The 24,819-nt window shown below is 51.6% G+C and overlaps 1 protein-coding gene across 1 annotated transcript in view; it reads right to left on the bottom strand.

The window, feature by feature from the left end:
- The window catches only part of PDPK1 (3-phosphoinositide dependent protein kinase 1), a 74,436-nt gene that overhangs the window by 44,388 nt on the left and 5,229 nt on the right, over positions 1 to 24,819 (bottom strand). The gene's annotated exons all lie outside the window — the stretch shown is intronic.

The raw sequence follows: 24,819 nt of genomic DNA, 5'->3' as shown, positions 1-24,819 counted from the left end.
GAAGCAGAACTTCGTGGGAAGAGGACTCCAGGACCGTCAGTTGTACACAAAAGCTACAGCTGAGGGTGCCTGGGTGGCTCTGCCAGTTCAGTGCCCGACTCTTGGGCTCAGCTCAGGTCAGGATCTCGGGGTCGTGAGTTCAAGCCTCATGTTGAGTCCTTACTGGGTGTGGGGCCTACTTCAAAAAGAAAGTTAGATTTGGTTATATAAGCTTCTCAAAAAAAGACAGCAGTGGAGTAACTGGTTAACACCTGGGAAACTGCCTGTTCTAGAACCCAGAGGCTCACTCCAACCAAAGGTACCTTCAGGCCAGGTAGAGTTTCGGGTTTTTAAATTATTTAAACAAATTCAAAATTTAGCAAATTTTATTTTTTTTAAAGATTTTATTTATTTATTTTACAGAGAGAAAGTACAAGTATGCAAAGAGGAAGGCAGAGAGAGAGGGAGACGCAGGCTCCCCGCTGAGCAGAGAGCCCGATGCGGGGCTCCATCTCAGGACCCTGAGATCATGACCTGAGCCAAAGGCAGATGCTTTAACCCACTGAGCCACCAAGGCGCCCCCAAAATTTAACAAATTTTAAAACTTATTCCATGGAATCTCTACTAACTCCCCGGCTGGCTTCTTTGCAGAAATTGTAAGCCGGTCCTAAAATTCACATGGGACACAGAACAAACAATCTCAGAAACGAACAAAGCTGAACCAGCTTACCCACACGACCTTAGAAACAAAGCTACAGTAACCAGAACAGGGTGGTCACGCAGAGAGGAGCGTAGGAGAGTTTAGGAGAGGAGGCCTAGATGTCTACAATCTACTCATATTTGAGAAGGGCACCATGACCCTTAGTGAGTAGGGACATTCTTTCCAACAAACGCATAGCCACACACAAAAAGAATGAAGCCGAATGCCTTTCCTGTATCATATACAAAACCTAGCTCAAATTTACCAAAGATCTACACGTAAAAACGAAAACTATAAAACTCTTAGAAGAAAATATATGAGTAAATCTTCCTGACCTTGGCAATACCTTCTTAGATATGAGACCAAAAGCACAAACAACAAAAACAAAAAATAAAACAAAACCACGGATCAAAGGGACTTCACCAAAATTAAAAACTTCTGTGCTTCAAAATCACCATTAAGAAAGTGAAAAGATGGGGGGCGCCTGGGTGGCTCAGTGAGTTAAGCCTCTGCCTTCGGCTCAGGTCATGATATCAGGGTCCTGGGATCGAGCCCCGCATCAGGCTCTCTGCTCGGCGGTGAGCCTGCTTCCTCCTCTCTTTCCACCTGCCTCTCTGCCTACTTGTGATCTCTGTCAAATAAATAAATAAATATCTTAAAAAAAAAAAAGAAAAGAGAGAGAGAGAGAGAAAGTGAAAAGATGGGACACCTGGGTGGCTCACTGGGTTAAGCCACTGCCTTTGGCTTAGGTCATGATCTCAGGGTCCTGAGATCCAGCCCCAGTTCAGGCTCCCTGCTTAGAGGAGAGCCTGCTTCTCCCTCTCCCTCAGTCTGCTGCTCTGCCTACTTGTGCTCTCTTTCTCTGTCAAATAAATAAATAAAATATTTTATAAAATAATAAAGTGAAAAGACAATCTATGGAAGAAAGTACGTGCAAATCACGCATCTGCTAAGGGACTTGTATGCAGATGACACAGAGCTCTTACAACCCAATAAAACACACACACACACACACATTCACTCACACACACTTAAAAACCAGGCAAGGGATCTGAATAAACATTTCTCTGAAAAGATAGACAAATAGCCAATAAGCACGCGAAGAGATGCCCAACAGCACCGTCACTATAGAAACGCACATCAGAGCCGTGAGGAGATTCCTCCTGACACCCACGAGGGCGCCAGCATCACACAACAGACAGTGACAAGTGCTGGTGAGGCTGTGGGGAAGTCGGGACCTCCAGGCACTGCTGCTAGGTGTGTGACCCGGCGCCGTGGTTTCGGCAGACAGTCTGGCAGTTCCTCAGGAGGCAACAGGCACCACGAAAGCGAGGAATTCCCAGCTTAGGTGTGCACCCGGAGACAAGCAAACCTATGTCCACAGGAAACCTGTACAAGAATGCTGACAGCAGCAGGACACCTAACGGCCAAAAGGTGAACACAGCCCAGATGTCCACCAACGGGTAAATGGATGAACAAACACAGTCTAGCCGCCATGAAAACTGAGTACTGTTCAGCTATGAAGAGGAAACACTGATACATGCTACGACATAAATGAACGTGGGAGACACCATGCTCCATCAGAAGGGCCAGACACAACAGGCCATGCACTATGGGATCCCATGCCCATGAGCTGTCCAGAAGAGGCGGACCCACAGACAGAAAGCAGATGGGTGGTCTGGTCATCAGGGGCTGCGGGCAGGACGCAGGGCGGGGGGCGGCCTGCTAATGGGTCTTGGGTTTCTTTGTAAGGTCTTGAAAATGCTCTGGAACTAGATCGTGATGATGGCTCTATGACCCTGTGAACACACTAAAACCCACTGAATTATTTAAATAGGTGAACTGTACAGTCCACAAACTACATCTCAATAAGCTGCTAAAACAGCTGTATCACATATGACTGCATTCAGTTACATACAAGAGCTCATTCAAATTTATAAACCATCAAGACTTTAGATGAAGAAATGGACAACAGAAAGGCACCAAAAAAACTCAAGGCACCAAGAGATGAAAACATGCAAGGTATCCAAAGACACCTTAAAGAGACCAGAGATGGCGCTGGAAGTTTGCGATTACGGGAGAGGATGGAGGACAGACAGATACATATTAACGACAATTAAATATGTTCACCACACAGAGGAACGCCAAAAGCTGGCAAAGCCATGAAAAAAAAGGCACCGCTCTACCTGCGGCTGGCACCACGAACTCATGATGCTGGTACCAGGTCTTCTGGAAAGCAACGTGGTAATGTGTGAGGAAGGCAATGACAGAACAGTTGCCAATGAGACACAAAGAAATACGACACAGACGGGAGAAGAAAAGAGTAGAAGTTTAGGTGGGCATTAAGAAAGGGTTAGACACAGGGGCACCGAGGCGGCTCAATGGGTTAAGCCTCTGCCTTCGGCTGAGGTCATGATCTCAGGGTCCTGGGATGGAGCCCCGAATTAGGCTCTCTGCTCAGCAGGGAGCCTGCTTCTCCCACCCTTCTCTCTGCCTGCATCTCTGCCTACTTGTGATCTCTCTCTGTGTCAAATAAAATCTTAAAAAAATAATAAAAAAAATAAAAAGAAAGGATTAGACGGGGCACCTAGGTGGCTCAGTCACTTAAGCACCTGCCTTCAGTTCAGGTCGTGATCTCGGGGTCCTGGGATCGAGCCCTGGATCGGGCTCTCTGCTCAGCACAGAGCCTGCTTCTCCCTCTCCCTCTACCCATCCACCGTGCTTGTACTTGGTCTCTCTCTCAAATAAATAAATAAATAAAATCTTGGAGGAGAAAAAAAAAAAAGGATGAGATAGTCTTAAAGTTAAATCAAAAATACATACAAGCTCACCCACAAGCATGAAGACTGCCCTTCCCAGCTCTGACTCTGGAGTGTTCCAGCAGTGACATCAGGAGCCTACCCACAGCCAGACTGTTGGAGAACACCACAAAATGAACCCAGAGCATCCAGACTGCTTCTAACAGTGCTCCCCACTAAAAGAGCTCAGGAACACACACACACACACGCACACACACACACACAAACAACACAGGGCAGTGGTTAACTCTGTCTTAAAACAGAGAAAGAGAATGTGGTACCAGAATCCCTTGCTATGTCTGAAAGGGAGAAGGCCTTCGTAGGAGGAAAGAGTGGGGAAATGGCCTACAGGGGCTGTCAGTAGCCAAGCTGTGATCGTGCAAACCCTGAAAAGAGATCAGCAAGTACAGCTAATGAGAGTAAGCCCAAACGGGTCCCGAGTCTTTAAGGGTGCACACAGGTGATAAGAAGTCTATCACTACTCTAACTATAAAAGCAGGCTAATTACAACGGAACATTTCATTTTATAAATCTGAGTAACTAAGGGACTGGTCATACAGAGCTCTGTTTCTTATACTGTTTGTTCATAAAGGATAGACATTTCCTCTCCATTTAAATAGGGAAAGGAGACACACAGGAAACTGAAGAAACCAGTCCTGCAGAAAGCGTGCCACCAACAGGAAGGACAGGTGGGCCTGGTAGCCAGGAGTGTGCCCTGGGTGACAGCTCAGCCACCACGAGAGGAGAGCCAAAGGACAAACTCATCCTGAGATGAGTTTTGAAATCAAGTCAAAAACCAATCTAAAGAGAACATCCCGTGCTCCGACACGATGAGGGCAGAGGCAGAGGCGGCAGGAGACCGGTCAGCGCCCACAGTGCTGCCTGAGCCCCTCTCCCTGCAGCAGGCCGGCCCGGGAAGCCTGACTCAGGCAGGGTCAGCCCTGAGGACACACTATGCTCAGCCAAGGAATCCCCACCAACGCCGGGGGTGCACCACGTATAGGTCTGCGGAGAGCATCTGAGCTGCAGGCAAGGAGCAGGCCTACCTCGGACATAATGGGGGTTCGATTTCAGACCACGGCAAGAGAGTGACTGTCACAAGAAAGTGAGTCAAACGAACTTCCTGGTTTCCCAGTACATATAAAATTATGTGTACCTCTACCATGGTCTACTAAGCATCCGGTAGTATTATGTCAAAAAAACAATGTCCGTGCCTTAAATAAAAAATACTTTATTGCTAAAAAATGCTAACCATCAGGAAACCTAGCTGGCTCGACTGGTGGACCATGAGTTCAAGCCCCACACTGGGTGCATAGAGCTTATTTAAAAAAAAAAGAGAGAGATCGGGGCGCCTGGGTGGCTCAGTGGGTTAAGCCGCTGCCTTCGGCTCAGGTCATGATCTCAGGGTCCTGGGATCGAGCCCCACATCAGGCTCTCTGCTCGGCAGGGAGCCTGCTTCCCTCTCTCTCTCTCTGCCTGCCTCTCTGCCTACTTGTGATCTCTCTCTGTCAAATAAATAAATAAAAAATCTTTAAAAAAAAAAAAAAAAAAAGAGAGAGAGAGAGAGAGAGCGCGCTATCATCCGAGCTTTCAGGAAGTTGTAATCACTGATCACGTATCATCACCAACAAAATGGTAATAATGAGAAAGTTTGAAATGTTGTGAGAATTACCAAGATGTGAGGGAGAGACACAAAATGAGCAAATGCCATTGGAAAAAAGGCACTGACAGACTTGCTCAGGGTTGTCACAAACTTTCAATTCATTACAAACACAGCACAGCGCCCGAGAGAGGGAATAAAGAGGAGCTGCGCCTGTGACCAGCACGAAGACACGACCCAACACCCAGTCCCAGTGAACATGTGGAGAATGACTGACTGGGTAAAAACACCTAAGAGAATCTGAGCTTTTAAACGGAGCGCACAGCACAAACGTGACCAGCGGGACGGGTCCTCCAGCGGGACTGCGAGCCCAAGTGCACCCTTTATTTATGGAAAGAGGCCGGGTTCTTGAACGCTCTATGGCTCACACATTTCACAACACTCCACCGCACACACAGAGGGTACCAAGGGTTGGCCCAAGCTGAGGTTCAGTCCGTGCCCTAACGGTTTGTTCCTTTATAAGAAAGCGTGCAACGCAACAGAAGCATAATCAGATTCAGTAACTTCCCGCCAGAGATGAGCAGCAACTTCTCTGTTCTCGGGGACAGTTCAGTGGGGAAGAGTCAGTGTGCAGGCAAAGGCCCAGCAGGAACCGTGACAGGCCTGGACCGTCCTCGCAAGTCAGGCGAGCTACACAGCCAGGGAGGGCTATGCACACAGAGCCCTGGGCGCTCATGGGACTCCTGGACACAACTAAGGGTACCTGCTTGCTGGGCCTCAGGGTCATCCCGGGTGTAGACCCTCAGGCCCAGGCCCAGGGAAGGGAAGTGGGAAGGAGCCAGCACTTCCAACAGTACAGTCCCGGGCATGACAGCGGTGCCGTGAACTAATCTGGCCACAGGCCCCCATGGGGTAGAGGAGGGGAGAGTGAGGCCTGTCTCTGTTGCTCCTACCCCCACCCCTGCACCTGTCCCAGCAGTGTGTAAATCAGATCAACACGGCCTCACCTAAGTCCACGGGGTATGCCCAGCCTCCTGTCAAGCAGGCCTCAAGGAGACAGCAGAGACGCACGAGACCGTGACACATGCCGCTTTTAATTCAAAACCAACAAGAGGAATGCTGACCCAAGAAACCCTCAAACATGAAGTTAATGAAGACCGACATTATGACCGGCTGATTCCTGAGAACGTTAATTATGCGTGGACAAGATTCCGGACTCAATGACAGTTCCAGCAAAGGCACTGACATATCTTCATGTGGATGGGTTGGCACAGGTGGGGGACAGCCCATGGCTTCTTCGAGGTGGGCAGAACCTCAGGCCTGGGATGTGTGGCAGGCGACATCCAAGAGCAGTGAAGAGTTTGCCAAAGGTCAGCCAAGGCCTGAGGCGGCCACGCACTGCAGGGAGCAGCCGTCCAGCACCACAGACAGCAAGGGGGCACTGAGGACCCGGTGGGACAACCCCCACCCAGCAAACTGGCTATGGTGAGGACTAAGGAGCCTGACATCAAACACTCCGCAAGGGACGCTAAGGAGGAGGCCAGCTTCAGGAGCACTTACCGAGAAAAGCTGCCTTCAGCACCGACATCCTGACGGCAAACTGCCCAACGCCAACGGCAGACCCCAGAACGACGACCAGGCACGGCTGCTGAGACTCTGCTTTACAAGCATGTGCTCCCGAGGGCTTTCTCTCATCAAAGTGGTGGCTATGGCTGTTAAAAGGTCTCCAGGAGAGATCTCCAAGTAGAGCACTGCCCCCGAGAGGCCCCCCCCCCAGGCAGGGCAGCCCATGGTACACACCCCTGCCTGTTCCCAGGCTCTGGGGCACACTGGAAACTAATGGGCTGGGTTATTGTCTCTTCTAAGATTATTTTTTAATTTATTTTTGTGGGACGCCTGGGTGGCTCAGTCGGTTGGGCATCGGCCTTTGGCTCGGGTTGTGGACCCTGAGTCCTGGGATCAAGTTCCGCATCAGGCTCTCTGCTCAGTGGGGAGCCCACTTCTCCCTCTCACTCTGCCTAGTTGTGCTCTGTCAAATAAATAAATAAATTTTTAGAAGGATTTTATTTATTTATTTGACACAGAGAGAGAGATCACAAGTAGGCAGAGAGGCAGAGAGAGGGAAGAGCAGGTTCCCCACTGAGCAGAGAGCCTAATGCGGGGCTCGATCCCAGGACCCTGAGATCATGACCTGAGCCGAAGGCAGAAGCTCAACCCAACCCACTGAGCCACTCAGGCGCCCCAATAAATAAATTTTTTAAAAAAATATTTTATTTATTTATTTGACAGAGATCACAAGTAGGCAGAGAGGCAGGCAGAGAGAGAGGAGGAAGCAGGCTCCCTGCTGAGCAGAGAGCCCGATGTGGAACTTGATCCCAGGACCCTGGGATCATGACCTGAGCTGAAGGAAGAGGCTTTAAGCCACTGAGCCACCCAGGCACCCCTAAATAAGTATTTTTTTTTAAATAAATAAAACTTATTTTTGTAAGAGAGGGCAAGCACAGGCTCGAGTGAATGGCAACAAGCAGGGGGAGAAGCTGACTTCCTGCTGTGCAGGGATCCCTAAGTGGGACTTGTTCCCAGGGTCCCAGGATCATGACCTGAGCGGAAGGCAGATGCTTAACTGATTGAGCCGCCGGGCGCCCTAATGGGCTGTCATGGTGGATGCAGACCTGACCCAGCGGACCCCGTGTCACGGAGCAGCGTGTTGGCCTGCCGCTGCTGTTGAAGAAGTGGGGCATCATGCTGGAGAACGCCCGCTCCCATCCTCTCCGCCACTGGTCCGCACGTGAGGGCAGTACGCACCACAGACCCCGCCCAGGCCACCGGAGCAGGTGGGAGGGGAGAACTGCGATTCGAAGGTCAGGCGGTGCCCGTGTTCGCCGGAAGTGGCAGAGGGAGACGGGCCTTGCCCGGCAAACAGCTGCCCGTGGCGGTATGCAGCAGCCACTCTCCCTGCACACCCGCAGTGCCCGGGGGGCCGGCAGTGCATCCACACACGGGATGAGGGGCCCCCAAGCCTGAGGCTGCGGCAGCCCAGGGCCAAGCACATCTGATCGGCCCACAGGTGCTACCAAAGCCCCTTCCCCAAATGAGCGCCTGCTCCCTGGCCAGGAGCACTGAGCGTGAGAACAGCTCCATCTCTTGGCTGCCCCAAAGTGGGGCTCATCCTGGGAGTCACCAGGGCCACAATGAAGCACAGCCCGCTACGGGGGAGCCGACCACCGGGAGCCCCCGGTCTTAGGAAGTCTGCGGCCACTGACCCGTCTTCTATTCCAGTGGTTCTCGAGTGGGGTGGTTCTGCCCCAGGGGACGTTCACAGTGTCCAGAGACCTTCCGGGGAAGAGAGAGAGAGTGATGCTGCGTCTGGTAGGTAGGCGCAGAGATGCTGTAAACACCCCACAATGAACAGGACGGCCCTGCCAACAGAGAACGATCAGGTCTGAGCGGCCACAGTTCCTGGGGGAGTCCCTGCTCTATTCTGGTAGACTCCATGCTCCCTTCCCCAGGAAAAACCCCACCAAGTGTTCAGTGACCACCCCCCCGAAAGCATGCAGCCCTCGGGGGAGGCCCCAGTGGGCCTTTGGAGCAGAAGGGAGAAGTACAACCACCAGGAGCTGGAAACCGTGGAGAGCGACAGGCGTACCCAGCCTGAAAAAGGCAAAAACCCTAATGCCACGTTTGGGGAACAAGAAACTCCCATGACCTGAACCGTGTACACGGCAGTGCTGACGAGGCGCCGTAGTAAACCTCGCAGCCAGGGGTGCAGCTTCACACTCAGCAGCACCTGACTGGGGTAGAAGAAAGCACACCGCCAGCGTGCTCCCAGCCCTCCGGCCGGAGGCAGTGCAGGGACTCGGGGCAAGTGGATGGTTCCAGGAACTGGAAGAGACGGGCCAGAGGGAGCGGCACACCCCTAATGGGCAGGTAGGGAGCAACACTGCACTCAGCAGCCGGACCCACATTCAACCTGCAAGAGGATAAGAACTGTGATCCAGCAAAGACGCCCGAAGCTGAGATATCTCCACACAACCCCCGGCTCTCGGGAAAGCAGTCAGCCACTCCCACAGCAGCTGCAAGGCCTGGGCTGGGGAACCGCAGGGGCATGAGCCCTGGCTTTCTCATCCAGTTTCTCCAGGACTCTGGGCTCCACTGGCCAACACACAGGTTTTGGCTGGAACTCTGTTGACAACGCTGTTTCCAAATGCCAGCCTTTGACATTTCACTTGCTGTAACATTATACTCAATCATTTCTGTGATTTAAGATCTTTTTTAAACTAATGAAATAAACTCTCAACTTGGAGCTGGAAAAGTAAAAACAGCTTGGAGCCCACTCTGATGGCCAGAGAGAACACCGTTTACTCCCCGGTAAAGCAGGCACATGCAGAATAACACATCCAGCCAGAACTGGCACACGAGGAGAGAAGCGGCTGAGCACGCCTGACCTGCAGCCTCTCAGCCTGTCCCAGAATGACGGCTCCCGCGGGGAAGCACCTCTCTTGGAAGGAGCCCCCTCCGCCCAGACAGCAGGCAAAGGGAGGGGCATAAGCATAGGACAATCCCGGACGCCTGGGTGGCTCAGTTGATAAAGCATCAGCCTTCGGCTCAGGCCCTGATCCCAGGGTCCTGGGACCGAGCCCCACATTGGGCTCCCTGCTTCAGAGAGTCTGCTTCTCCATCTCCCTCTGCCCTTCCCCACCCCCTGCTTGAGCTCACTCTCTCTCTCTCACAAATGAATAAACCAACACTTTAAAAAAAAAGACTTAAGACAATCCCACACACATTATTCTTAGCACTGTACCCTGCAGGTGGTCTAGGACTGACATCTTGGGCAGAAAAACACTGTGTTCTGCATATGTCACGGAGATTGTCACGAGATAAAAGCTGAGCCCCGGTCTTCCCCGCCTGTAAACACAAATGCACCTGGTACTCTTACCTTTCCCGGCAAGTCCTCCTTGCCCCAAAGCACAATTCCAGCAGGAGGCTGGAAGGCGTAAGGAAGCCTTCCCCTTTAAGAGACACAAAGTACCTGGGGCGCCTGGGTGGCTCAGTGGGTTAAGCCTTTGCCTTCAGTTCAGGTCATGATCCCAGAATCCTGGGATCAAGTCCTGCATCAGGCTCCCTGCTCAGTGGGGAGTCTGCTTCTCCCTCTCCCTCTGCCCCTGCTCTAATAAATAAATAAATAAAATCTTAAAAGAAAGAGAGACGGTGCCTGGGTGGCTCAGTGGGTTAAAGTCTCTGTCTTCAGCTCAGGTCATGATCCCAAGGTCCTGGGATCGAGCCCCACATCGGGCTCTCTGCTCAGCAGGGAGCCTGCTTTCCCCTCTCTCTCTGCCTACTTGTGATCTCTGTCTGTGTCAACTAAATAAATAGAATCTTTAGATTTTTAAGTTAATAAGTTTATAAGTAAATAAGTTTTATAAGTTACTATCAACCAGTCAGTCACCTTACCGCAGTGCTGGCAGCTGGCTAAAACTGTTAGCTGGAGCCGAGCCGAGCCATGCCCACCGTGCCTGCTTTGGTTTGGTGGCTACTGAAGTAGACGGCTTGGCCATAGAAAGAAGAGAGAAACAGGGCACTTCCTCCAAAGATGGAGACACAGGAGGGTGGTGAGTGGCCCTGAGGCCAGGCTGAGCAGGGGAGGGGAGAGGACAGCAAGCGCCTCCACACAAACCAGCAGGCAGCACACAGTCACCCCCTCCAACCTCTCATTCCCAGGCCCCACTGCCTACCCCCGACCCCCCGGCTCAGCAGATTCTGTTGTTTGCCGCAAATCAGAGCACATCCAGCAACCCCTGTCCGCAGTCCTGGGAGGGTAAGGGGAGCTCCAAGACCTTGAACCCACCCAGTGCAGACAACTCGGGCTGCTGGGGAGACTCCGGTAAGGCCCGTAAGTACACCTTCCTCTCCAAAGCCACGGGTTCTCTGTTACTTCATAGGAGCACACACACTCATTTTGCCCATCCCTTTTTTTTTTTTTTTAAGATTTTATTTATTGACAGAGCGAGTGTGTGTACACGGTGCGGTGCGCGGGGGGAGAGGGAGAGGGATGGGCAGACTCCATGCTGCGCAGGGATCCTGACACGAGGCTCCATCTCACAACCCCAAGACCGTGCTCTGAGTGGAAACCAAGAGCCGGACGCCCAACTGAATGTGCCGCCCAGGTGCCCTGCGCATCAGAGTTTCTTAAAGGAGGTAAATTAATTACATCATGAATCCGATTACTCAGTAAACATTACCACTGTGCTTACAAGGGTCCAGGGACATGGCCATCAGGCAGATGCGGTCCCTGCCCCTAGGAAGCTACATCCTAACAGGGTTGTGGGCCTGATGTCACTGACAAAACTGGCTGGCCAAAGCTGGGAGGGTGGCCACGACAGAGATGGGCCAGTGCTAGAAGCACGAGGCAGCCAAAGCAGACCTCTGGCTGCCAAGGGGCTGAAGCGTGAGCTGGCAGGAGGCGCGGTGCGGGCGTCTCTCAGGTGCTGGTAGTGGTCTCGGGCGGAAGGCCGGGTTGCTGATGGCTTAGACGCAGCCGCGTGGCAGGGAAGACAGCATTCATGCACAGAAAGTAAAATGCAATGACAGCTAATCATGCATCACGCTTTTTCAAAGACTTATTTATTTTAGAGAAAGAGAGAGAAAAAGAGAGTGTGTGGCTTAGATGGGTGTGGGGGGGGGGTGGTGGAGAGAAGACCAGAGTCTAATCCAGGCCAATTCCTTAACCCTGAGATCATGACCTGAGCCGAAACTAAGATCCAGCTGCCTCACCGCCTTCCCCCAACCCCGGGTGCCCTGCATGCATCATACGTTTTAAAGTTTCACTTTCCTCTAATGTTTCAGATTCAAAATACAGCAGCTGTCACGAGTCAGAAAGAAAAGCAAGTCATTCTGCAATCAACATCCACGTGAGGTGTAGAAAGAACTCTGGATTTCTGAGATGGCAATAACAGATGCTGTGAGACAGAGACACAGACATGGACACAACTGCTCTGCCATCACGTGATTTACGTGAAATGCCAGAGCCCCAATGCAGCTTCCTCGATCTGAGGCAAACTCAGTCCCCTCAAGACCACCCTGCTTTACCCACCTGACATCAACAAATGTTCACTGAGGGCCTACTATGCGCCATGCACTGCTCTAAGTACTGGAGATACAACAAAGAAACAAGCCAAGACCACTCCCTACACTCTGGGGCACCTGGGGGTCTCTGTGTCTGCCTTCTGCTCTGGTCACGATCTCAGGGTCCTGGGATTGAGCCCCAGGTCAGGTTCCCTGCTAGGTGGGGAGTCTGCTTCTCCCTCTCCCTCTGCCCTCCCACCTGCTCATGTTCTGTCAAATAAATAAATTAAAAAAAAATTTTTTTTTTTTTTTTAAAAGAGCGGCTACATTCCAGTATGGCACACAGACACTCCAAAAAACAAACAACAGGTAGTGTTACAGTGTTGGACAGTGATAACTACCATGAGAAAAGAACAGCCAGAAAGGAAGACAGTAGTATTTGAGGTAAGCAGTTGTGGGATGTGCAAATTTAAACATAGAAGCCCTTACTGGGTAAGTGACATTGGAGCAAAAACCCAAGGAGATGGGGGAAAGCCCTAAAGAAATCTGGGGAGAGCCATCTCAGCAGAGGACTGGCCAGTGCAAAGGCCATGAGGCAAGAGCACCTCTAGACTCAGCAGCCCAGTTGACCCACAGTACAGGACACCTCCAGACAGAACCCCTGGATGCCACGCAGAGACCTCAGTGTCCCTGAAAACACTCCTTCTGGGGTCACTTCTGGTAAGTTCTGGGTACCTCAAAGTGCAGGGGTGGGAGCCTGAGAAATGAGGCTGCCCAGAAGGCCCTAAGCATCTCCTGATCCAGATTGTGACGCCAGTCTAGCACCAGCCGTACTGTCCTGAATCAGTCCAGGGTTCTGAGATGCTGGCCACCAGACCACTGCTGCTCCGGTGTCCCCTCTGCTCCAGCAATTATGGGCATAACCACACAGGAACCTGTCATGGGCAGCCTTCCTCCTTCATGGAATTCTGCAGTTTCCTTCCTGCCTCAGCCACCGCATGCCAGCCAAGCACTTCTATGCAAAACCAGCCCTTGGGGGCGCCTGGGTGGCTCAGTGGGTTAAAGCCTCTGCCTTTGGCTCAGGTCATGGTCCCAGGGTCATGGGATCCAGCCTCACATCGGGCTCTCTGCTCAGCAGGAGGCCTGCTTCCTCCTCTCTCTCTCTGCCTGCCTTGCTGCCTACTTGTGATCTCTGTCAAATAAATAGATAAAATCTTTAAAAGAAAAAAAAAAAAAAAAAGCTCTTGGGGCCCCTCCCTGATGAAGATGTTTTTAGGGTCAGACGGACGCTCATACTTTCTCTTCCCAGAGAGCTGTAACTCACTGGCATGGGTACGTTCTAGTGATTAATATTCCTTCTGTAGTTAAGAAAGGTAGCCACAGTGTGACTCTTTGAGGCATTTAAGCATCAACTGTGAAACAAAAAGTCTAAGAGAAAAGGCCCTCTTGCGGGTGAAAAGTCCAAATATTTGTTATTATAGTTGTTACTCTTAACAGCTAACTTCTTTTCAACATTTCGAGGTGGTGTTCAAGCAGCATCAATAGCACTGAGGCAGTCTGCCACAATCTGGGGGACACGGGCTGACTGGCAGCCCCACAGGGTGGGTTCTGGTCCTGAGACACCCCCTCCGGCTTGCCAGCATTCCGCCCTACAGAGGCACAGCCCAGGGATCCCAGGTGACCCAGGACCTGCCGGTGAGTCATTCCCTCCCGGCACAACCCAGTCAGCTTGCCACCCACCTGATGACCCAAAACTGCGGTAAGTAAATAGTTCTGGTTACTCCATAGCTTCTGAAATTTAAATTTCTAGAGAAATTTCAAGTAACAAAACCCTAGTCGTGCCTATCCCAACCCCATCCTCCCTAATCAAATGAAGCTGACCACAAGAGTAGTTCTCCAGAACACAGCCCACAGGGAGTTATGACGCTCGCCTTTCCCATACACACGCGCACACCCCAAATCCACGCCCCTTACGCCCCAGGAAAGGCTGGGTGCTGCCAGCTTCACACTGCAGGCCAGCCTACATCAGTGCTGCTCCTGCCCTGCCAGCACCACCCCCACCGGCATGCCCAGCCCCTACCATTCCTCCCCCACTTCCCAGGACCAGCACCCCCACCCCGGAGCCCCCCTCCCTCAGAAGGAGATCCCCTTCTGCGTATCTCCCTCCGACCTCCTGCGTGGCTGGTCAGGACAAGCTTCAGCAACTGCCTCACCACCGAGAAACGTGGCAGCGACCTCTGTGGCTGAGCGAGCTCGAGAATGAGGAAGGACAGCTGTTCTCAACTGAACCTGCCTCCAAGAATCAGTGTCACCGACCTCTGGCACCGTGAAGCCTCTGGAAAAGGGGTCACCATGTCCCCCCCAAGTCCTCTCAACATGACTCTCATTCAGTACAGATGAGTGTGTAGACAATGAGTAAGTAGGAGTGCCACGTGCTGTGCTCACCTTACCTTTTCCGACTGGGGACCACAAGCTGCCCTTCATAAGAGCGACTCTGACAGGAAGCAAACATGAGTCTTAGCTGATTCCCAGGGGCGCCTGGGCGGCTCTAATGGCTGGGCGGCAGGCTCTTGATTTGAACCCCCATGTGTTCTCCATGTTGAGTGTGAAGTCGGCTTGAGGTTTCTCTCTCCCTCCGCCCCCCAACCATGCGCATGCACAAGCACATGCTCTTAAATAAATCTTTTTTTTTTTAAGGTACAACATCTATGTATTTTTTAAAAGATTTATTTATTTATTTGACAGACAGATCACAAGTAGGCAGAGAGGCAGGCAGAGAGAGAAAGGGAAGCAGTCTCCCCACCGAGCAGAGAGCCCGATGCGGGGCTCAATCCCAGGACTCCAGGATCATGACCTGAGCCAAAGGCAGAGGCTTTAACCCACTGCGCCACCCAGGTGCCCAGTTATTTTTATTTTTTAAAGGTTTTATTTTTAACTAATCTTTACACCCAACAAGAGACCCAAACCTACAACCCTGAGACCAAGAGCTACACGTCCCACCAGGTGAACCAGCCAGGCAGCCCTGGAAGCTTTTTTTGAAAATACAGAGCGCCACGTTTGTAAAGCACATCTCACAATCAGTAATCAGTGGTGACCGACGGTCCTCACTGGGCGGGGCGGGGTGGGTGGAGGCCGTGCAGGTCACAGGAGGCTACCGCCAGTGTCTGGAGAGAAGCCACAGCGACTCCCAGGGCTCCCACGTCTGCACAAGGGACAGGGGTGGGACTCAAGCTGTGGAGATGCTCTTGAGCCTTAAGTGGTTTCAAGTGGTTTGAAGGTGGTATTTGGGTGGGAAACCCATGGTTTTTCCTCTTTTGTTTGAAAGATGGTAACTTAAAACACTTCACAAGGAAAAGTGATTTATCCACTCATCCGCTACCACACAGTTCACTGAACACCTACTAGGAGCCCAATCCTACCTGAGCCCCCGGGACAAGGAAAAAAGGCAAGAGCACCTGGGTGGACACCAGACAGCAGAGGAAGGAGATTTCCAGGAAGAGGACTGACTGGCAATTCTCAGATCTCTCCAGCTGCTTCCTTATCTGTGTCTTATCTTTATCTCTTCAGGAAGGATAAAAGGCGGGGGGGGGGGGGGGGGGGGGGGGGGTGCTCTTTGGCTCAGTGGGTTAAAGCCTCTGCCTTTGGCTCAGGTCATGATCTCAGGGTCCTGGCACGGAGCCTCCCGACCAGCTCTCTGCTCAGCGAAGAGCCTGCTTCCCCTTCTCTGCCTGCTGCTCTGCCTACTTGTGCTATCGGGCTCGCTCTCTGTCAAATAAATAAATAAAATCCTTTTTTTTTTTTAAAAGGAAGGATAAAATGCAAATTAAGCAAGGATTTCAAACAAAGAAGGGGCTTGGGGAGTCTGAGGCCAGACTCCAGGCCGGGGTGATGAGAAAGTCTTTCACCTTGAGGGGAAGGCGGTGTCCCTGCCCAGCAGAGGATTCAGCACTCTGGGCCTACACCCTCCATATCTGAGCAATTCAAGTAGCTTCTTTAAATCCGTCTTGGCTCCTAAGGGTTTTTACATTTCTACAAACACGCTGAGGAAGAACCTAATTCCATGAAAACACAAAAATAAATATCCAAACTCTTAATCATCAAGTTACTAAGCTGTCTAAACCTTTCGCATCTGAACTAAGAGTCTGGGCCTCAGACAGACAGACAAGTTACACGTGCGAGTGGAGAAGCCCCAGCATGAAGTGAACTTGCACCGCACAGGTTCAGATCTCAGCTCTGCTCCTCACGGGCCGTGTGACCTTGAACAAGTTCGTCAGTCACCTCTCAGTGGTTCACACTGTCCACCTCATAGCCAGGGATGAGGAGAACCACAGCTCCCAGCTTGCTGTAAGGAATTTTTTTTCTTTTTTTAAGATTTGAGAGAGAGAGCAGGAGCAGGAGGGGCAGAGGGAAAGGAAGAGAATCTTAGAGGAGTGCAGAGCCTGACACGGGGCTCGATCCCACCACCCCAAGATCATGACATGGGCAGAAACCAAGAGCTGGGCGAAGCTCGGCCGTGGCGTTCGGGCGCTCCTTGCCGCGAGGGTTTACTAAGTTAATCCACGCAGAGCGCACCAGCCGGCCTGCTCAGAGGACGCGCACTAGAGGTACTTCCACGACTAAACAACACAGAAGACACAAAAAGGTTTCCCGTCCAAAGGTCATTAGATCATAAAATAAGCCTTCCGAGGCAAAATAAAGCCCATCCCCTTCCCAAATACGGTTGCCGAGTCTGAATAAACAGCATCAACTACACACTGCATTAGGAGGCCCGATGCTAACTCCGAGGCAGATAAACGATACGGAAGGCTGAGCCCCCAGCCATCAGGAGAGAAACCACCATCGAAATCAGGCCCTTCTATGCTCAAGATGCAGCCTCACAGCTTAAGGCTCCAGCCAGCAACCTCTCCCGGGGACAGGATCTCAAACTCAAAACGCCAGGTGGTCTTCGAACGCTGCCTGGGCCGAGCGCGCCCTGGAGCTCTGAAACCCCCGACACGGACACAGTCGACATGCCACAGCGTGGGAACACTCCCCTCGAGGGGGACAAGCTGCCCCCAATCCGGCCAGCTCTTCCCCAAAGGAGCACTGCTTTCATTCAACGGGGCTCCCTGGCAGAGAACACTTCCGTAGGAACACCCTACACCTCGAGAGCCTCCACAAAGCTAGGCCCAGCAACCACTGCTGCCTCCCCCCAACTCCCGACTCCCGGCGCGAGGACTGCGGTGGGGTACCAAAATCCAAGACCCAAGTTCTAGATGTGTGACTCAGCTGAAACCAGGGGGAACCATGGGTCAGCCACACTCTTTGAACCGTAATTTACTCTTCTATAAAATGAGGCTGATAACATCGACCCAGACCTTGAGGCTGCTGAGTGCCTTCAAGAGACAAGGGCAGGAAGCACCCTGGGAGGTGTGGGGGGTGTGGGGGCTCCCGGGACAGACTGTGGGGCAGACCGCGTGTGGCTCCGGCCTCAGGTGGCAGCAGGGCACTGCCTGAGCTCCTAACACACACTGGGCCACACGCTCTGCGGGCCGCACAGGTCTCAACCACAGCAGTCAGGGAGCCACCAGTGACAAGCGGCCACCGGGGCTCCGGAGCAGCACCACACAAAGCAAAATGCAGCTGCCCCTAAGCAGCGCGCAGCCACGCGCGCCAGCCGCGCTCCAGGGGTCAGCTGGCTGGATTCAGAGGAAGACTGCTCCCCCTGTTCCCCGGAAGGGGGTGCAGAAAGGGCAAGAAGGAGGGGAGAAGCATTCAGTGGGTGATCCCGGAGGATGCCACTTCACCTGTGTTCCCACTCTGTCCCCCAGCAAGCAGCAGGTGAGGCGGGCGGCAGAACACAAGGTCAGGGCGGCCTGCGGTCTAGTCCACAGGCCTGACAGACGGCAGCGCTCAGCAGACCCTGTCTCCGAACGTTACTGACCTGCATCCTCATCGTTACTGTGGCTGTACGTCACCACACACGCGCACACACGCACCCGCACACACACTATGAGACACTGAAGTACAGCCTTTGTGTGGACACAGAAGCTCTGCTTCCCGAATTTTGGAAATCCCTAAAAGTAACCTTCACACACTATTAAGTTAATTAACATGAACATCAGGGTGCCAGTTACCCCTGGACCGCAGGGGATAAGAGTACAATCAAGACGGTCACTCTGAGGCCTCCTAAGAACTTAGCAAAACCCTATGTTTAATGCAGGGTGGTGGGCACATGTGAATCTGTTTATGTGTTCATTCTTTAAATTCTCCATGAAATTATATACATCCCTTACAGATACAACTTACCACTGCTGAAAATAAAATTAATGAAATGCCATTTTGTTCTCTACTTCTAAAAATAATTAACATTTATTACATGCTTCCTCTCAGCATTTTACACATACTATCATGGTCAGTCCTCAAAACAACTCTCAACATCCACCCCCCCCACCTTTTTCTTTTTTTTTTCAAGATGCAGACACTGACGCACAAGGCAGGTCCCTGCCCATAGTCCCCCACCCAGCAGTGAAGCCACATTCAAACTCCACCCTCGTTGGCAGAGGGTGTCTCAGATGCTCCTGTTCTGTATCAGGGAGATAAGGAAGTAGTGGGGGCACTAACCCGGCAGGCCCTTGTGGGGTGCATTTAGTAATTACTACCGTATCACACCCTCTGCCCTGACAAATTCATCTGCACAGAATCTAGTTCAAAGAGTCAGAATTCAGACTAAAATTTACATCACAAAAACATTCATTAAGGGGCGCCTGGCTGGCTCAGTCAGTGGAGCATATAACTCTTGATCTCGGGGTTGTGAGTTCGAGCCCCACGGTAGATGTAGAGATCACTTACAAACCAACCAACCAACCAACAAACAGAAAACCAAAAACCATTCATTAAATTACTAACAACTGGAAACAGCCTACGTAAAGGTCCACCAACAGGACAAGGCCTCGTGGTTCACCCAGAGAGGACTACGATGCCGCCTCAGAAGCAGAGGATTACAGAAAAGCTCAAGCAAAAATGTTAAGTGAAAACAGCAGGAGACAAAATCCAAAACCATGTCAGGGCCAACAGGAGTCCCGATTTAGTTTAAAAAAAAAAAAAAAAAAAAAAAAAGACAGAAAGGAAAACAATGAGGATTACTGGGCCGCTGGGTGGAAAGCAGATCTTCCGGTGGGCTCTCGGTAACTGTTAGCCTTGTTAGCTGCCAAGGACAAAGTCCAACCTCGGCAAGGTCAACAGGGCCTGCGTAGGAGCTCCCAGCGAGCTGGGGCTGGGAGAAGCCGCCTGAGAGGCCCACCCATCGCAGGGCCACTAAGTCCTCCATGGACACAGGTGATATCACACGGGGCCAACAGACCTTTTGAACTTCCAGGTTCACCAGCTCACTCACTCAACAAGGACTCGGACATGAGATGAGAGTACTTCCTAACTAGATGAGCAAGCTAGTTAGCTTTCAGACACAGATCCTCTGAGTGTGGGGGCCCAGCATGGAATTCCTATTTCTGCTTTTCAAGCCTGTCATCCCGGAGCTATACCAGAAAAACTGCAACATTTCAAAGACAATTAATCCATATATTTCAGATTTCATTTCACAGCCAAATAACCTTGGACAAAATCTAGAATGAATATGCATTAAGAGCTTTACTAAGTAAGATCTATTATTAGTTAGAAAACAAAAACAACACACTCTTGTCTTCTGTTTTGCTAAAATTAGTAATTTAACATATTAAAGTTGACAACTAAGAAAGACTGGGTTTCTAATCTAAAACCACATTAATTATACACCACTTAAATACGAACCTCTCACTGGGAATTAAATTCATTCAGCAAACGTTTTTCCCCGCAATTTAGCCTGGAAATCTCAGTGATACCTAACTCGAATCAAAAGGTTACCTCGTGAAGCACTGAGGCCACAGATGCTGAGCGGTTTCCTGTCAGACCCAGGGGAGCCAAAGCCTGGGGGCCTCCTCTTTCCCATTCTCCAGTTTCCGACCCCAGCTCCTTAGGGGAAACCTCCCACAGCCTCCACAAGTCAAAACTTAAAATCTAAAGCACATGGGCGCTTCCAATGAAATGAGGACCTTTCTCTGGGGTTCCAGCCCTACTATCCCCTCCTCTCCCCTCCACAACTCCCTCCCTCTCCTCCGGTGCTCTCTGCTGGGCTGGGGCCCCTCAGTGCTTCCCACACACACAGCTGCCCCCATTAGTCCCCCTCCCAGACACTGACTCACTAACTGTGCCCTCTCCTCCTCCTGTGTCCTTCAACCTCATTGTGGACAGCGCTGCACCGCATCCTTGCCACCTCACAGCTCCCGTACCCGCAAGGGAACAACATCTCCCCGGGCAAGGCGCAAGGTTCTTGAGAGCGGTAAAGGGACCTATGGGAACTTCCCATGGTTCCTTAAAATGTCCTGGTCTTGTTTATCTTCCATCAGAGTTCCCCACACATAAACACAATCACAGTGATATCGGTAACTGTTCTCGTAACCCTAACAGATTAGCCTGTAAGGAAAAGGCCAGATTAATGTGGTCAGACGTTTGATTTTTAATCCTCTCAAAGTTCTTGCTCCTTGAAATAGGAAAAAACAAAACACCAGCCCCCAGAATGTAACTGGCCACAGGAATAAATGTCATCTGGCAGGAACACCTCTCCAGCAGCAGACCCGTGCGTGGTTTGCAAGAGCGAAGAGAATCAGCGATTTCTTACTGCGGATGCCACCTCTCCTGACACCTGAAAAGGCACCACTGGCAGCTGCTCTCCCTTCCTGGGCTCCCTAGCTACAAATCCTGAATAAAGAGTTTCTTACTGGGAACGGTAATAGCCAGCTGAGACACACAGAAAGACTGTCCCAGTGTTAGCGGCTAACTCCCACAGCAGAACTTCACGACACCATCAGCGTGCAGAGAAAGATCCATTTTGTCTAGCATGACATTCATCCACACCTCCTCCCAAAAACCAGTTAACAGACAGAAAAGGAGAACGAACACAGGAAGGGCAGACAGGCAGGCCTGTCTGTTTTTGGCCTTCTCTTAGCCTTCAGGCAGGTCAGAGCCCAGAGGCCCACCTGCCCCCTGCCAGGAGCCCCCACGATCACTTTATCGAGACTGCTCTCCCCTTACACCTGTGACCCGTTCTTTCTTCCTATCAATTCCTACCTTCGTAACAGTCCATTAGGTGCTGTCATTATATGGAAAGGTGGTGGGAGAGGCAAATGTGTACACGGGAGGGAAAATAAACCAAATTCACAATTTTCCAGAGATGCTTATCTTCTGAGTTCCAGCCTAGACAAAACTCCAAACTCTGCTCAGAGTTCAATCTCAAAGCCCCAAGTAACAGCCACAGGTTCATCTGTGACTCAAGACGAAGGCCTTCAAACAATGAACAACTGTAGCTTCACAAGAAAGGAAAGAAGCTAAAAGAGGACGAATCAAAGCCAGCCGCATACTTTCACAAAGGCCAGGTCACAGAACTCCAGCCTCCTGCCGGCAAAGAAATGAGGAAGGGACTGGGCACAGAGGACCTGAGCAGACTGTGGCAAATGTCCACCGGATCAGCAGCAGCAAATACTCCAGAGGGACAGGGGCCTGGTCCTGAGTAGAAACCAGTTCTAGAAGGAGTTCGGGTTCACTCTGCACCTGCGGACATGGCTGCGCAGATGTTAGTATCAGGGGAAGTGGGATGAAGGGTCTCTCTCTCAAATAAATAAATAAATAAATAAATAAATAAATAGTCTTTAAAAAAAAAAGAAAGAAAGAAAGAAAAAGATTTTACTTATTTATCTGTCAGAGAGTGTGCAGGGAAAGCAGCAGGCAGGAGAAGCAGGCTCCTTGCCAGGCAGGGGGCCCGATGCTAGACTCGATCCCAGGCCCCCGGGATCATAACCTGAGCCAAAGGGAGACGCTTAACTGACGAGCCACCCAGGCGTCCCACACCAAGTTTATTTTAAAAATAAGTTTGTCTGGGGCGCCTGGGTGGCTCAGTGGGATAAAGCCTCTGCCTTCAGCTCAGGTCATGATCTCAGGGTCCTGGGATCAAGCCCTGCATCGGGCTCTCTGCTCAGCGGGGAGCCTGCTTCCTCCTCTCTCTCTGCCTGCCTCTCTGCCTACTTGTGATCTCTGTCTGTCAAATAAATAAATAAAACCTTTAAAAAAAAAAAAAAAAAGCTTGTCTGGAGGCTACTTTCATAGCTTCAAGAAAACTTAAAGGATCTGAAAACATCCCATCATTTAAAAACTTGATCAGAGTCAGTGCCTCAACACTAATTTAAAAAATGTAGGTAGGGTTACTGAAGGAAAGTAATACACTTGAAAGATTTAAAAAAAAAAAAAACTAACAGGGAAAGTTTAGAATACATTTCCTAATACCACCACCTTCTTCAGCCTGCACTGCCCAAAAGTCTTCTGCTTTTGGAAACAGGTTTCCCAGCACTAGAAATGGTGCTCCCTCCTCAAACTTCCCCCACACTTGGCTGCGCCCCTGCTCCCCTGCATCTGGGCTAGCCTGCCAGGAAAGCCCTCCCTGCTCAGCGCACCTGGGCCCAGGTTCTTCTGTGCTCCTCTCTGGAGCAGCCCCATAAAGGCTGGCAGGGCAATGCTCTCCCCTTGGGGCACTGTCTCCCTTCAGCCCCTGGGGCAGGGCTGTGGTTAGTGGGGCTCACAGGGGTGGGAGCACATGCAGGCTGTCCCCCACCCACTAAGCTGCCATCATTTTCATGCAAGGATTCTTTCAGGCCCTGAGCGCGCAGCCCTGGTTCTGTCCCTGTCTCTTCTCCATCATTAACCCATCCTCACCCCCCTTCACCCCAGAGACATACAACACAGGGCCAGCAGCTTCTGCACAGGAGAGTTTTCCAAGATTAAAAAAAAAAAAAAGTCATTTAGGTTATGAGTTTTGTTTTCCTTTTTTAGGAATGAGAATAAAATGCATTCGCAAATAAAATCTATATTTAGATACACATTTCTAAGCTGTATATCTGATAATAACCAGCTATGTACATACAATCAGTAGAAGACTATAATTTTGACCAATGAAAAAACCCCATGAAAGAAAAATGCCAAACTGCAGGAAGAAAAAAATGAGTTAACGAAGGAAAAAGAGGGCAGTAAATGGTGAACTTCAGAGGTCACGCACTGAGGGTACAGATGATTCTCCCAGCCTCCTGGCGGGCCTAAGTCACGGGCCCCTCTCGGAGAGGAAAGAATGCAGAACAGCTCAGTGCTTACCCTCAAGGAAGGAAGCCAGTCGGTAATGACAAGAGCCCGGAAACGAGCAGTTATCAAGCTGCTTAGCTTTCTAAGTTAGCCGCGACCTCACCTGCTCCCAGGGTCTGGCTGCGGTGACTCTCCAGATCAGACCTTCCTAAGAACACAGCTGAGCGGAGTCAGAGTCCGGGCACTTTTCCCGAAGAATGGGCTGGTCCCATCATCTCCCAAAGGAGGCCTCCACGCAGCACTGCTTAGTGGCCAGCGCTGGCACACGCCAAGGCTAGCATTCCTGTCGCTTCCGCCCTCCTCCTAGGATGGTGGCTCTCTCACTCACTGAGCACGGTGACTGAGAGGTGCAGAGGTCCCCTGAAGGAACCTCTAACACAAGGCGGGCTGCTTGGACACCCGCAGGCCCATCAGCCACACAGCCATCCATGGAGGGTGGCGCGGACGGACAGGGCTGCACCCAACACAGAGCACACGCCCCTTTCAGGACCGGACACTTAGAAATCCGCGCAAAGTCGAGGCCTGGGGAGACCCCTCACGGACCCTGCCCGCACAGCAGAGAGCTCTGCCATTTCCCCTGAGGGCCCTACATCATACGGGGATCGCAGCTTGGCTTCTGGCCAGAGGACTGGCAGGGTGATTCGCAGGGATCTTTTAAGGAAACGGTCCTCCTGAGAGGTAAGCAGCCGCCTCTCGTGCGGAGTCCATGGCACCGACGCCGGCTCTTCCACAGGTCAGGCACTCAGATCTGGCGACGCGAGGACAGCGGTGGCAGCAGGGCTCGCCCCGCACGGCGGCAGCGCCAACGGGAAAAGCCCCGCGTGAGCGTGCTCACACGGAGTCCGCGCGTCCGGTTTACCCCGACAACAGGGGCCGAACGCTGCCAGAAGAGCCGCGGTACGAAGCCGGGCCGACGTCTGAAACACAGCCTTCCGGGCTCGAGCCGGTGATGCGGCAAAACACGTACAGGAAAACCAGACCCCCTTCCTCAGCTGCATTTCCTTAGAGGATGCAGGAGTGGGACGCGAATCCATGTTTTTAACCCTCCGACTGCTTCCCAGTTTGGAATGCTTTCCTACCGGGCATTAAACAGGCAAGAGTTCAGGACCAAGCCCTGCCCCGCTCAAGGACACACAGCTCTAAACGGAAGGCACCGGAATGCACAGATTCAGACACGTTTTTGTTAACCAATAACAAAAGTGGAAGACAGGCAGGTAAGTGACAGATACACCACAGGCAGCCCAGATAGGAGGAGCATGAAAGAGAGTCAGAGAAGCCGTCTAGGGGGTGGTTTCCACTGAGGGGAATTTCTTCAGGCAAAGAGGAAGAGCCCGAAGAGGAGAACCCGGCAGCCCAGACCGTCCGGACACTACCCTGTACAGGCTGGGAGAGAGGGCGCACGGCAGGGGCGTCTGCGGAGGGACCCTCGTTGAGGAGGAGCAAAGTGACAGGCCATGAGAGGCAGGGGAAGCCTCAGGAACGAT

This window comes from Lutra lutra, chromosome 18 (assembly GCF_902655055.1).
Source record: "Lutra lutra chromosome 18, mLutLut1.2, whole genome shotgun sequence".
In the NCBI taxonomy this organism is placed as follows: Eukaryota; Metazoa; Chordata; class Mammalia; order Carnivora; family Mustelidae; genus Lutra; species Lutra lutra.
The sequence above is the reverse complement of the archived record's forward strand: the minus strand, read 5'-3'. Positions and strand labels throughout refer to the sequence as shown.